The 15,529-nt window shown below is 46.8% G+C and overlaps 1 protein-coding gene across 2 annotated transcripts in view; it reads right to left on the bottom strand.

The window, feature by feature from the left end:
* The window catches only part of FLCN (folliculin), a 43,607-nt gene that overhangs the window by 4,593 nt on the left and 23,485 nt on the right, over nucleotides 1-15,529 (bottom strand). The window contains exon 14 of one of the 2 annotated variants that reach the window (XR_014775797.1): nucleotides 1,906-2,153. The exons of the other annotated variant lie outside the window; for it this stretch is intronic. The gene's annotated coding sequence lies outside the window, so the exon portion shown is untranslated. The remainder of the gene's footprint in view (nucleotides 1-1,905; nucleotides 2,154-15,529) is intronic. 2 annotated transcript variants of the gene reach the window in all.

Genomic DNA, 15,529 nt, shown 5'->3' with positions numbered 1-15,529 from the left:
GATCCCCTAGAACAGGAATTATACAGTTGTGAGCTACCATGTGGTGCTGGGAATTGAACCCAGGTCCTCTGGAAGAGCAGCCAGTGCTCTTAACCCCTGAGCCATCTCTCCAGTCCAGTTTTTAAAGTTTATAATTGAGAGAAGTTTATATATAAAAGTTAAAATGGCTAAATGTAACCACAGATGTCTAACTCTCACAATACTTCCCTTTTTCTTGGTCCTGTTAAAAATGTGTCCACCTACCCCCCACACATACACACACACACACACACACACCACCACAACACCCCCATTCTAAATCATAGGTCTCTTCCAAGCTCTTTCTAAAATGTAAACTTACTTTCTCTCAGGATCTGTAAGACCATTGCAGGGGGTGGTACTAAAAGAAAAAAAAAACTGCTCCAAGAAGAAAGAAGTTAGCTTAAAACTTATAACAAAAGGCCGGGCAGTGGTAGGGCACGCCTTTAATCCCAGCACCTGGAGTTCGAGGCCAGCCTAGGAGTCCAGGACAGCCAAGGCTACACAGAGAAACTCTGTCTCGAAAAACAAAACATTATATTTTGTGGGCTGGAGAGATGGCTCAGAGGTTAAGGGTACTGTTGTTCTGGAGGTCCTGAGTTCAATTCCCAGCAACCACATGGTGGCTCACAGCCATCTATAATGTGATCTGATGCCCTCTTCTGGTAAATAAATAAATAAATAATTTTTTTTATTATATTTTGCTGGACATGGTGGCACAGGCCGTTAATCCCAGCACTCAGGAGGCAGAGGCAAGCAGATCTCATAAGTTTGAGGCCAGCCTGGTCTACAGAGCCAGTTCTGGGACAGCCAGGGTAACACAGAGAAACCCTGTGTCCAAAAACGTGTGTGTGTGTGTGTGTAGACCAGCCTGGTCTACAAAGCAAGTCCAGGACAGTCAAAGCTACACAGAGAAACCCTGTCTCAAAAAACAAAGCAAAAAAGACTAAAAGAAAAAAAAAAAAATCAATCATTCCTAAGTCCCATCTACTAGATATATAAAATAAAAGGATCAAGAAAATGAGGTTCCCATTCTCAACACTGACTATAACTACTGTTTAATTAAAAATTATAATTTTTAAAAGTTATTTATTATTATGTATACAGTGCTGCCTGCATGTACATTTGCAGGCCAGAAGAAGGCATCAAATCACATTATAGATGGTTGTGAGCCACCATGTGGTTGTTGGGAATTGAACTCAGGACCTCCAGAAGAACAGTCAGTGCCCTTAACCTCTGAGCCATCTCTCCATCTCAAAAACTTTTTGTTTGTTTGGGGGTTTTTTGTTTTTGTTTTTTGAGACAGGGTCTTAGCCTTGGCTGTCCTGGGCTCGCTTTGTAGACCAGGCTGGCCTCGAACTCACAGCGATCTGCTTGCCTCTGCCTCCTGAGTGCTGGAATTAATGTCTTAAAGATTTTTAATGTAAAATAATATTCAAGGTCTGGAGAGATGGCTCAGAGGTTAAGAGCACTGGCTGCTCTTTCAGAAGTCCTGAGTTCAATTCCCAGCAAACCACATGGTGGCTCACAACCATCTATAATGTGACCTACTACCCTTTTCTGGCATGCAAGCATACATGGTGGGGCACTGCATACATAATAAATAAATAAATTAAATAAATAAATATTCAAAATTAGGCATATTTTTAAAGTAGTTATTTTTTTTAAAGGTGAATGCTTGAATAAAATGGGTACATTTTAGACAGGCGTGGTGGCACACACCTTTAATCCTAGCACTCGGGAGGCAGAGGCACGTGGATCACTGTGAGTTCAAGGCCAGCCTGGTCTACAAAGCGAGTCCAGGACAGCCAAGGCTACACAGAGAAACCCTGGCGGGGGGGGGGGGGGGGGGGGGGGGGAGAAGGGTACATTTTACAATACACTTACATAGCAGGGCATCCCTAGGCTCAGGTAATCCACGTTCCCTTGCTGGGACACAGAGGCTAGCCTCGCTGCAGGGTGAGATGCAGGAAATAGGAGCTGCCAGAGGCCTGCGGCTCCTGTCCTGGCTGACCAGGAAAATCTCCCGCCACTCATCTCTGGTGAAGACGACGTACGCCACACGTCTCACACAACAGGAGGATGGATTCTGTGGCCAAGTGGAGGATCGTAGAGTGCACCCTCACCCTGAAGATCTAAGACAGAGAGACAAAGAGTGATTACCCGGCCCTTGATGGCTCCCACACTGACACACACCGATGCTATGCACAGACGAACCTGCACCGAAGCTGGCCCCTGATTGATATGGGGCCTTCAGGTATTTCAATTGGCTATGCCCTTTACCCTGGCTTTCAATCCTTCCTCGTAAACCAGGGGTGTGGTGTACATCGTTAATCCCAGGACTCAGGAGGCAGAGGCAGGTGTATCTCTCTGAGTCCGAGGCCAGCCTGGTCTACATAGTAAATTCCAGGACAGCCAAGGGCTATTTAGGGAGACCCTGTCTTTAAAAAAAAAAAAAAAACTACCTGTAGCAAAAGCTGGTCCCAGTGTCCATGGACTATTCAAAGTAGGCTGGCAGATTTGCTGTTATCAAACTCAAAGCTTCATTTAATTATTTAGGGCATCCAAGTGATATCCTTGGAAGATTGCTAGGCAATCCTATGAAAATGGCTGACTTAGCCGGGTGTGGTGGTGCACACCCTTAATCCCAGCACTCGGGAGGCAGAGGCAGGTGGATCTCTGTGAGTTCTAGGCCAGCCTAGTCTACAAAGCAAGTCCAGGACAGCCAGCCAAGGCTACACAGAGAAACTCTGTCTTGAAAAAAAAAGAAAGAAAGAAAGAGAAAGAAAGAAAGAAAGAAAGAAAGAAAGAAAATGGCTGACTTGACTGACAGAAGCTTCCTGGTGCTTGTCCCTCACGCAGGAATCTGATGTAACAAAGAGCTAATTACAGTCACCTGTCCTTCCACAGAGCTCTGGTGCATGGTCCAGCCATTTAACCTTACTAAACAAAACTTATGTCATCTCAATGTAAAAATAAAACATTTTTTTTTCTCGTTAACTTCTTAATGTTCCCTACAAAGGTGCAGAGTTACCACCCACCTTCCATAATACAGGCAAGAGTGCGCGTTACTACCAAGTGACTGGTTCATGCTCCAGGTCTCTTTGTCACTTGATAAGTTTCGCTGTGGCCCTTTGGAACGGTCCCTTTTCCGAGCCACTCTAAGGGCTGCCTTTTCTACATTGCCCCTTTGGTCAGCTGGAAGCAATTTAGAGAGCTCTGCACCCCAACCCACTCCAAGCAGTTAGGGTGACCTGTTTAGAAGGGACTAATAGGCCATGTACCAACCGAATCGCCATCCCAGGATTGTTTTCAGGGCTCAGAACCAAACAGCTGGGGCGAAGCCGACTCACCAGCTCTCAAAACAAAACCTTAAGGCTTTCTCAGATCAGCTGAACATCCTTCAGGACCGACTCAGTTCTTGGCTGCTGCAGTACTCCAGAATTAAAGACTTGACCTGACTACTGCCTAGCTCGGGGTCTGTGCCGTCCTCCACAATGCTGCTTCTGCACCAACAACGCCGATCTGGTTTTAGATGGGGCCCACAGGCTCAGGGACCAGACAAATCCAACCACCAGCTTCCTCCTCTGTTCCGGCTTTTGGTTCTTTCCGCCCCAGGCCCCTCCGCTCTTTACCCTGTCTCTTAGATGTTTTCCTTATGAAACACACCTCCCTTAAAATGCCCAGACCTCTCCCCGTACCCAAACAATGGCTCTCACCCCACAACAGCTGTTTGTTCCTGACACATCTACAAAAAGACTTTTTTAGACACTACAGGAAAAACCCTGCCTGCAAGTGACCTTCACTCCTTTCACCTCAGACCGGAAACAGTTGTTTCCTTTGACCGCCTATTTTCCCCCTGGGCCCCTCCCTTTGATGCTCCCCAGCTCTGCTGCTTCCGCCAGCTCTCTTCTGCTGCAGCATCATGGTGGTGGGACTGGTCACTGTTACCCTGAACGGACAGACCTGGAAGGAAAAATTTCTCCCTCCTACCATCCCCTCTTTTTTTCCACAATCTTGAACACAGAGCTATTGCTTCCCCCTCCCCCGACCCCACCCCCACCTCCCGTTCTGTCCTGACTCACCCCTGCCAATTACCGACGGCCCTTCAAGACGCAATACAAATGAGCCCCTCCCCTATATGGGTACACTTATCTATAGACACCCACTTCCTCCCACCCCCTCGTTCTGTCCCTCTCACTCCACCCCCCTTCCCTCCATCTTTCCGGCAAGCCCTGTTTCACCTGGTAACCAACTCATCTGTTTTTGGCCCTCTACCAATTATGTCTCCAGGAACGCATGACGGCCATCGCAGGATCCATGCAGAACCCATCAAGTTAAAACTCAGTTCCTGGCAAGTGGACCAAAGGACCTGCCTCTTCAACAGATTTACCCTCCCCCCCCCCCCCCCCGGAAGTGCCGCTCCAGGTGGCAGCCGTCCTCAGCTCAAAACAACTAAGAAAGAGACGATGTCTCTGCCCCTTTTTTTTATGTTTTTGGGGTCTGGAATGATAGAATTCCCAGCCACAGAAAAACACAAACCCCACTGCTGTCCGTCAACCACAACCCCACAACTCAACAGCCCTGGCAAAGTCACTAAAGATAATACAACTCTGTTGGGGAAACAGCCCCAAGAGGTCATTGCGGTCTGCACGTACCCTCCACTGCTGCATCAGCATCCTCCGACCGAAGCCCCTGGCCCACCCCAGTAAGAGCCTGACTCCCCTTCGGACCTCCTCATTCCTGCAGGAGAGAGGCTGGCCCTGTGTGTGTTCATAAACACAGCCTCCTCTGTGGAGGTCAGAGGCTGGTCTCTTTCCTGTCTTTTGTCTCTTTACTCTGCCCCACCAAAATCTAACACACAGACCTCCTGCTGGCATTACATTATAGCTCAAACCCAGGAAAGCTGGTCCCGCAATGATCTCTAGGAGCTCACACTCAGCCCTATAGCAGCCTGCTTACAGGAGCCCCCTTCTCCCACCACCTCTACTCCCCGGGGACTGCACCGCTTGGTGTGGACCCAGTCCACCCAGCTCTCAGCCCTCCTCAGGCTTTCCTCCTCCTCCATCTCCATCCTTTCAGACACCCATCGAACTATGGAGGCACTTTCTGCTAGGGACCCCATAGTGCTCTACCAGGGACCCCATAGCCACCATGCTTTGCCGACGATCCAGAGGGAGTAATAACAACCAAAGAACAGAACATCCGCCCAGCAAAGACAAGACCAGATATCAACATCTAGAAACACCTCAATAACCCTGACTCCAGATGCTTAGACCTCAGTGCAAAACACAAACATAGGTCGGGAGTGGTGGCGCACGCCTTTAATCCCAGGACTCCAGAGACAGAGGCAGGCGGATCACTGTGAATTCCAGGGCAGCCTGGTCTACAAAGCAAGTCCAGGACAGTCAAGGCTACCCAGATAAACCCTGTCTCAAAAAACCATAAAATTAAACCACAAACATAACCAGTCAAGACAAATATGCTTCCACCAGAACTCTGCATCCTGTCTGAGCGCTATGGATTAGAGAAAGTCCATGACGCCATAGAAACAAACAATACAAAGAGTCACTGAAAACGATAGGAAAAAAAAAGGTCCAAACTAATAAAATTAGAGATGACAAGGGACATTAAAACAGATACTGAGGAAGCTGGGCATGGTGGCACACGCCTTTAATCCCAGCATTCAGGAGGCAGAGGCAGGTGGATTGCTGTGAGTTCAAGGCGAGCCTGGTCTACAAAGTAAGTCCAGGACAGCCAAGGCTACACAGAGAAATCCTGTCTTGAAAAAACAAAAACAAAACAAAACAAAAAACCAACCAAACAAAAATAACAAATCCGGAGGGAATCTAGAGAATCATAAGAACATAATTTTTAAATCTATAACCAAACGAAAATCCAAAAGAAATGAATGGATTTCTTTATAAAACCTACTAAGGTTAAATCAAGATCAAACAAGCAATTTAAGCAGACCCATAACACCTAATGAATGAAAGCAGTATTTTAAAGTCTCCCAAGCCAAAAAAAAAAAAAAAAAAGGCCAGGGCCAGATGGATTCAGTGCAGAATTTTACCAGACCTAAGAATTGAAGGAACATTTTTCCTAATTCTTACAAGGCCACTAGTACCCTGGTATTTAAACCACAGGAATATCTAACAAAGAAAGAAAATTACAGACCATTTCCCTTATGAACACAGATGCCAAAATTCTCAATAGAATACTTGCAAGCAGAATCCAAGAACACATCAAAAAGATTGCCCACCATGGTAAGTTTGCTTCATGGCAGACATGCAGGATAGTTTGACATACAAAAATCAATAAATGTAGCTCACTGCATAAACAGACGAAAATCAAAAACCACAGGATCATCTCATTAGATGCAAAAACAGCCTCTGACAAAATCCCAACTCCCTTCATGACAGAAATCCTGGAGAGACTGGGGATAAGAGGTCATTTCCCAACGTAACCAAGGCAATTTACAGCAAGCCCTCTGCCAACATCAACCCAAATGGAGACAAACTCAAAGCGTTTCCGTTAAAATCAGAAGCAAGACAGGGACGTCCACTCTCCATGCCTATTCAATACAGCGCTGGAAGTCTTAGCTAAGGCAATAAGACAACTCAAGGAGGGCTGGAGAGGTGGCTCAGAGGTTAAGAGCACTGGCTGCTCTTCCAGAGGTCATGAGTTCAATTCCCAGCAACCACATGGTGGCTCACAACCATCTGTAATGAGATCTGGTGCCCTCTTCTGGCCTGCAGGCATACATGGAGGTAGAACACTGTATACATACATAATTAATAAATCTTTTTAAAAATCTGAGGTTGATAAGTGACAACCTCAGAACAGCATGAAGGTCCCAGCTGTGTATTGTATTTTCAGATTTCAACCAAAACTTACTAGACCTGGAAGCAAAAGGAAAATGTGGCCCATAAATGGAGAAAGTGCCAAGAAAACTTTTCTCTGCCCAGGTAGATTTAACAAAGATTTCAGAAAGTAAGTTCATATTACCCTCTCAGAATTTAAGAAAAAATATAATAGCACTGAGCTGACATTTTTCTGGGTGTCCAGACAGTCCTTGACTTAGGATGGCACTACATCCTGAAGCAAATATTACTAAAAATATTCCAAGGCAGAAACATTGAGCACTCTTAACCTACCGAACACCACAGGCTAAACAGGCCCAGAGCACTCCCACCGGCCCGGATGTGTGCAAAGAGCACATGGGTCTAACTTTTTGTGTAAACATTGAGAGCTGCCCCGAGCAAGCATCTGGACTGTTACGTGTCCTGGGCCATGGGGAAAGCAGAACCACAGTCAAGCAAAGGTCACTCAAATGACGTCTAGCCATAAGAGGTCTACATTTCCTTGTTCATTGCAGTACTTTTCCTAACAGCCAAGACATCAGAACAGTCTTGGCACCCATCAACAGACACCTAGTTACTTAATGTATTGGCTGACCTCATCAATAAAGTTATGATTCCTATCAATTAGCCAACAGAAATTAATCAGTCTGAAATGCAGGGAAAACGCATGAGGACACACAGATCAGTGACCTGGCAGGACAAATGTCAGAGTCACAGCACACACGTAATGAGGGACACTCCGGAAAGATAAGAAGGACAGAAAACTAAAAACAGTTTGATGAGAAACAAACTTACAGATTCAAAAAGCTCTGTACTCAAAGCAGGCCCATCAAAGAGAGATCATCCCTAGACATACTGTGTGTGTGGTATGGGCATGTGTGTGTGTGTGTGTGTGTGTGTGTGTGTGTGTGTATGTGTGTGTGTGTGTATGTTGTATACTCTGTGCGTGTGTGTGTGGTGTGTACTCTGTGTGTGTGTGTGGTGTGGTGGGTGGGGTGTGTGGTGTGTAGTGTGTGTGTGTGTATGTGGTGTGGTGGGTGGGGTGTGTGGTGTGTAGTGTGTGTGTGTGTGGTGTGGTGGGTGGGGTGTGTGGTGTGTAGTGTGTGTGTGTGTGTATGTGGTGTGGTGGGTGGGGTGTGTGGTGTGTAGTGTGTGTGTGTGTGTGTGTGTGGTGTGGTGGGTGGGGTGTGTGGTGTGTAGTGTGTGTGTATGTGTGTGTGTGGTGTGGTGTGGTGGGTGGGGTGTGTGGTATGTAGTGTGTGTGTGTGTGTGTGTGTGTGTGTGTGTGGTGTGGTGGGTGGGGTGGGTGGTGTGTAGTGTGTGTGTGTGTGTGTGTGGTGTGGTGTGGTGGGTGGGGTGTGTGGTGTGTAGTGTGTGTGTGGTGTGGTGGGTGGGGTGTGTGGTGTGTAGTGTGTGTGTGGTGTGGTGGGTGGGGTGTGTGGTGTGTAGTGTGTGTGTGGTGTGGTGGGTGGGGTGTGTGGTGTGTAGTGTGTGTGTGGTGTGGTGGGTGGGGTGTGTGGTGTGTAGTGTGTGCATACACATGGAGAGCAGAGATCTGAGTCTTTCCCAATTGCTCTCCACTTAAAATAAAATTGTATTACCTTTTAGCCTGGGCAAAAAAAAAAAAAAAAAAAAAAAGTGCCTGGGCTAAGCTGTAGAGATGGCTACTCTTCCAAAGGACCAGGGGTCAATTCCCAGCAACCACATGGCAGCTCACAACTGTCTGTAACTCCAAGATCAGACACCCTCACACAGACATGCAGGCAAAATACCAACGCACATAAAATTTAAGTGCCTGGGCCATCTGCATCATGGCACATGTGGGCCCTGGGCATGAATATCAGGGCATCAGGTTGACAGCAGGCTCTCCTGTCTCATCTGTGGAGACCTTTCCCTGGTCCTCCCCGCTTATATTCTGAGACAAGGTTTCTCTCCGAACCTGGACCTTGGCAGGTTAGGCTAGACAGCCTGTCCAGTGAGCTCAAGAGAGCCATCCTTCTCCACAGTGCTGGGGTTACAGATTTTCACCGCCACACCCATCGTTAATACAGGTGCTGGGCATCCAAACTGAGGTCCTCATGTTTGCACGGCAAGCACTTTAACTATGAGTCACCTCCCTGGCTCCAGATGGAGCGAACACTCCAAGAGTCAGCAAGGCGTGCACAGGTGAGCACAGGTGACAACAGAAAACATTCTGTGACTCCTTTGGAGTTTGTTTCCTGCCGCTTTGCAGGAATGGTTGATCATTTCTAGCTTTCTGGTGACTTTTTTTTGGGGGGGGGGAGGGACGTCTCATGTATACCTTATCTACTACAAAAAGAGACCGTTTGCCTTCTTTTCCTGTTTTCCCTTAATTTCTGTCTCTTGTCTGACAGCTCTAGCTAGAGTTCCAAGCATTATATTGAAAAGAAATGGGGCTAGGAATACCCTGTCCTGATATTAATGGGATTTTCTCCAATTAGCATATTGTTGCTTGTGGTCAACAGGAAGGAATTCATGCATTGGACTGTGAGCCTAGCCAACTACCCAGGGCTGGGAAGGTCATAGGCCCGAGGGAAGGACCTACTTACTGCTGATTTCCTAAGCCAATATAATTTCTGTTTTCTAGAAACCTCTATCGACAGAGGAGTGAAGCTCTCACCCTTTATTACCCCCCCTCCATTTTTTTAACAGATGAAGATGATTACAGTGATCCACAGCTGATCACACTGCACAGCATTAGTGACTGTGGGGACGGCATCATCAGCTCTCCAGATCCGGCGGCAAGCACTCTTGCCCATACCCCAACTGGAACATCTGCACTGTGGCCCCTACACCTAAGGCTAAGCATTATGGAAGAGGGTGTGGAGACCGTGTGAGCCTGGAGCTCAGGATACCCGATGTTAGACAGCGTGCCCCAGACAAGACAGGGGAGATGCACCCATGGACCCTCAGCCATGACCTGAACAAGACCAACAGAAAGATGAGAGCGTGAAATGCAAGCCAGCTGTGGTGGTGCATGCTTTTAATCCCGGCAGAGGCAGAGGCTCTCTGTGGGTTCGGAGGCCAGCCTGGTCTATAAAGTGAGTTTAGGATAGCTAGGGCTATTACACAGAGAAACCCTGTCTTGAAAAACAAAAAATAAAATAAAATAAAATAAAAACAAAAATGTAGCTGATACAATTATAAAAATAAATCTTTAAAAAACATTATTTTGGCTCACAGTTCTAGAGGCTGGGAAGACCCAGGGTAAAACAGAAGCTTCTGGAAAAGGCCCCTGTTACGGTGGAACCAGAGCAGCAAGTAGGTCCACATGGAAGAAGACAGACTTGGGAATCCAGACTCCCTTCTCTAACAGCTTGCTTTTGAAAACTCCCTTAAAGCATCCCTTCTTGCCGGGCATGGTGGCTCACACCTTTAATCCCAGCACTTGGGAGGCAGAGGCAGGCAGATCGCTGTGAGTTCAAGGCCAGCCTGGTCTACAAAGTGAGTCCAGGATAGCCAAAGCTAACACAGAGAGACCCTGTCTTGAAAAAAACAAAAACAAAACCAAAAGACAAACAAACAAACAAAAAACCCTTCACTGCCCAAAGACTTCACACACTGAAAGGACCTCCAAGGACACAAGATATCCCAAGACCAAGTTCTCGGCACAAGGGAGACTGATTTACCCTGAAGGGACAAAGGCAAGGACTGAGGGACACAGGAGATAGAGGACAGAGATAGAGACAAGGGGGTAGAGGACACGGGACTGCATCTGGACAGAGACAGATGTAGCCTGTAGGCAAATAGCTGTTTATAAAGGAAAAAGGGACCCGCCACACCCCCATCCCCACACCCCCCTCTCCCGTGTTAGGATAAGGTGTTTAATTCTGATTTGACAGGATAATTAGGTGAGCCTAAAAGGGGGCTTTTGATTGCTCAGCTTCAGTACGTCCAATAGCTGGACCTTCATAGTCAGCCTCAGAGGGAAGAAGTGGCCAAATAAAGGAATAGACCTTTGTGGCTAGCTTTAAGAATGTAACCTAGTGGAGCTGGAGAGATGGCTCAGAGGTTAAGGGCATTGACTGCTCTTCCAAAGGTCCTGAGTTCAATTCCCAGCAACCATATGATGGTTCACAACCATCTATAATGAGGATCTGGTGCCCTCTTCTGGCCCGCAGGTGTACATGCAAGCTAGACACAGTATACATAATAAATAAATAAATAAATAAATAAGAGATGGTTCAGTGGCTAAGAGTTTGACCTGCTCTTGCAGAAGACCATAGTTCAATTCCTAGAACCCACATCAGGTGGCTCACAAATACCTGAAGCTGCTGCTCCTAGGAGAGCTGATGTCTCTGACTCCCATGGGTGCTTACACTTATGCACACATACCAACAAATGTACACACAGTTAAACAATAAGAAAATAAAATCTTAAAATAATTAAAAAACAAGAAAATAAAATCTTTTTTGTTTTTTGTTTTTTCGAGACAGGGTTTCTCTGTGTAGCCTTGACTGTCCTGGACTCACTTTTGTAGACCAAGCTGGCCTCGAACTCACAGTGATCCACCTGCTTCTGCCTCCCAGAGTGCTGGGACTACAGGCGTGTGCCACCCAGGTCCTGCTATGACACTCAGGTTAAGAACAGCTTTCCTAAACAGCACTAGGCTGAAACATGGACTCTGAGGGGACACTTACTGTGTGACACTATTCTTTTTTGTTTTGTTTTGTTTTGTTTTGTTTTTCGAGACAAGGTCTCTCTGTGTAGCCTTAGCTGTCCTGGACTCGCTTTGTAGACCAGGCTGGCCTTGAACTCACAGAGAGTTCGAGGAGCCTGCCTCTGACTCCTGAGTGCTGGGATTAAAGGCGTGTGCCACCACGCCCGGCTGGTGACATTATTCTTGGGGGGGAGATACAAACATTTACTCAGCCCAAATACGTAACTGACAACAGGTCCAAGTATGGCTACCACCCAAGGCCATCCACTGGATACCATGCAGGGTGAAGCAGTGAGTTTTACTTATGGAGTTGCTTATGGAATATGGATGAAAGGTTCCTTACAGTAGCAGAAATGACTCAAAGTCAGCTGCATCGCCAAAGCCCAGCCCAGCATGGAAGACAGCTCACAAAAGCCAGAGCCTGGAGCACACTGCACAGCCTGCAGGCAGCTTAACACAAGCCCCCACAGCTGCTGGGGAGGCAGGAGCCTAGTGAGTCTGGTCGGCTCCGGGACTACCGGAAGCTACTCAGTGTTTACTGCTCACAGAGCATGCCTGCAGGATGGAACTTCTCTGTACACCTATTATTTCACCTCCCTGTATAAACATCCCATCTTAATGAGCTTTTCCCTTAAAACATCCTGTTTTGCTTCCTTTTAACATCCTGTCTTAAAATATTCTGCAGTTTGGAGCCAGAGAGATGGCTCAACAGTTTATAAGCACTGGCTGCTCCAAAAGACCTGGGTTCAATTCCCAGCAACTACACGGTGCTCACGACTGTCTACAACTTCAGCTCCAGGAGATCTGATGCGCAGGAGAGGATGTATGGTGAAAAAAAAAAATGCTGATGAGAAAAAAAAAATAAAGATTTAAAAAAAGATTTATTGGTTTTTATTTGTTTGTTTGTATATATTAGTGTTCTATCTGCATGTACACCTGCAGGCCAGAAGAGGGCAATGGAGGGCACAGATGGTTGTGAGCCACCAAGTGGTTGCTGGGAATTGAACTCAGGACCTCTGGAAGAGCAGACAGTGCTCTTAACTGCTGAGCCATCTTTCTGGCCCCATTTTAATTTTTATTATTTTATTTTTTTCATTTTTATTTGTATTGGTGTTTTGCCTGCACGTCTGTGTGAAAGGGCCAGATCCTTTGGAACTGGAGTTCTAAGTAGTTCTGAGCTGCCATGTGGGTGCTGAGAATTGAACTTGGGTCCTTTGGAAGGGCAGCCAGTGCTCTCCAGCCCCTCAAAAATTTTTCTTTTCAGCTGGGTGTGGTGGCGCACGCCTTTAATCCCAGCACTCGGGAGGCAGAGGCAGGTGGATCTCTGTGAGTTTGAGGCCAGCCTGGTCTACAAAGTGAGTCCAGGACAGCCAAGGCTACACAGAGAAACCCTGTATCAAAAAAAAATTTTTTAAATAAAAAAGAGCATCCAGGCATGATGGCACACACCTTTAATCTCAGCACTTGGGAGGCAGACACAGACAGATTGCTGAGTTCAAGGCCAGCATGATCTACAAACTAAGTCCAAGACAGCCAAGGATACACAGAGAAACCCTATTCTAGAAACATTAAAATAAAATAAAATAAAGAAGTTAGGTTCCAAGCAGAGCCAGGCAGTGGTGGCACATGCCTTTAGTGCCAGCATTCTGGAAGGGGAGGCAGGCGGATCTCTGAGTTTGAGACTAGCCTGGTCTACAGAGTTGAGTTCCAGGACAGATAATGAGACCCTGTCTCAATAAAGAAAGGAGAGAGAGAGGGGGGGGGGCAAAGCAAAACATTTTAGTTCCTTTAAAATATCCAAGTCTCAGAGCTGGAGAGATGGCTCCATGGGTAGGAGCACTGGCTGCTCTTTCATAGAACCCAGGCTCAATTCCCAGCAATTGTGAATGACAGCCCACAATTATCTGTAAGTTCAGTTCCTGGGGTCTAACCCCCTCACATAGACACATACACGGGCATGAACATAAAATTAAAACAAATAAAGTTATATATTTAAAAAGTCTGAACTGGGCGTGGTAGTGCATACCTTTAATCCCAGCACTCAGGAAGCAGAGGCAGGCGGATTGCTGAGTTCGAGGCTAGCCTGATCTACAAAGCGAGTCCAGGACAGCCAAGGCTACACAGAGAAACCCTGTCTTAAAAATCAAGGGCTGGAGAGATAGCTCAGCAGTTAAGAGCCCTGCCTGCTCTTCCAGAGGTCCTGAGTTCAATTCCCAGCAACCACATGGTGGCTCACAACCATCTATAATGTGATCTGATGCCCTCTTCTGGCCTATCGGTTTACATGTAGGCAGAACACCGTATACATAATAATGAATAAATAAATCTTAAAAAAAAAAAAGAAAAACAAAAACAAAAAACAAAACAAGTAAAAAAGAAAAAAGAAAAAGATCCACCTGTCCCTGCCTCCCAAGTGCTGGCATTAAAGGCGTGTGCCACTATACCCAGCCTAAGAAAAATCTCGGGGTTGGAGAGATGGCTCAGTGGTTGGGAGCACTGCCTGCTCTTCCAGAGGACCCTGGTTCAATTCCCAGCACCCACATGGCAGCTCACAGCTGTCTGTAACTCCAAGACCTGACACTCCTATACCAACACATGCACATAAATTAAAATTAAGTAAAATATTTTTTAAAAAAGTTCAGACTCTCTTAACTGTGGGCTCCTGTAAAAATCAACGGTTAAATACTTTCTTACTTCAAGAGGGAAGAACTAGGGCACAGTCACAACCTGAATAAAGCAAAACCAAACTCCAACCCAATGTCCAACATCTGGAATTCAGTGATCACCTGGGCTCCTCCAAAGCACTGGGTCACTTCTCAGCCCTGCCACCTTGCAGCACACACAGCTTGGGTTTCTGAGCTCAGGCCAGCTCTACTGCCTGCTACTGTCCTGGCCGTAGCCAGTACTGGCATCTCCAAAATGCTGGGGACCCTTGTTGCAACTGGGTTGCACTTTTATCAGTAGCCTCCCCTCGGATAACTCTAGCTTGTGTCAAGTTGACATAAAACTAGCCAGCACATACACGTTCTGATTGCTGAGTCAATCTTTAAGAATGAGACTTTCCAGGACTTGGGAGGCAGAGGCAGGCAGATCACTGTGAGTTCGAGGCCAGCCTGGTCTCCAAAGTGAGTCCAGGAATAGTCAAGGCTACACAGAGAAACCCTGTCTCAAAAAAACAAAAAAACAAAAATAAAGAGACTGTCACTTAGGAAGGCAGAGGCAGGCGAATGTCTGTGAGTTCGAGGCCAGCCTGTTCTATAAAGTGAGTCCAGGACAGCCAGGGACACACACATAGAAGCCCTGTCTCACCCCCCCCCCAAAAAAAACAACAAAAACAAAGAATCAGACTGTTTTCAAGGGGCAGGTCTACAGTGGATCACACTTAGCATCCTGTCCTTTGTCCCTACTGATGGGGCAGGTCTTACTCTCTGATGGGAACACAGGGTACATTCCTTCCTGTGAAGTGAATGCAGACCTACCTGGGGTTGAGTTCCTACTTACTAAGGGGCTCAGCAGCTGAACCGGCAGACAATCAGAGGCTTTGTTTGAACATAGGTCAGCGGTTCAGGGAATGCTACACTCGGGGAGAGAAGACCGCCTCATATCCAAAGCTGAAGTAACACACAGATGTCACAGATGTCACTTTGCCTCATCTATCCAGCACTCCCTAGGCCAGCATGACTTCCTACTGTGAGCTGGCTGGAGCAACTCCCTGTTCCAAGACTGCTCTCTCACACTGGTGCTTTAGACACCTCTTCCTCTCATCTGCCTTGGTCAGCCATTTCCTGAAACAGGGCAACATTAGACAAATGGGTCTTACTCTGTAGCGCAGCCTGGCTTACTGTGTGACCTATGCTGGCCTCAGCTCCCAAGTGTGGGGATTGCAGGACTGAGCTATCTGCTTAGTCAGTCAATCATGGCCCACATACACAACCCAAGCATGTAATTTTCTACCGTTCAGTGTCCG

The sequence above is a fragment of the Acomys minous genome (genome assembly GCF_964271855.1).
Source record: "Acomys minous genome assembly, chromosome: 16".
NCBI classification, from domain to species: domain Eukaryota; kingdom Metazoa; phylum Chordata; class Mammalia; order Rodentia; family Muridae; genus Acomys; species Acomys minous.
This window is presented reverse-complemented; position numbering and strand designations above follow the sequence as displayed.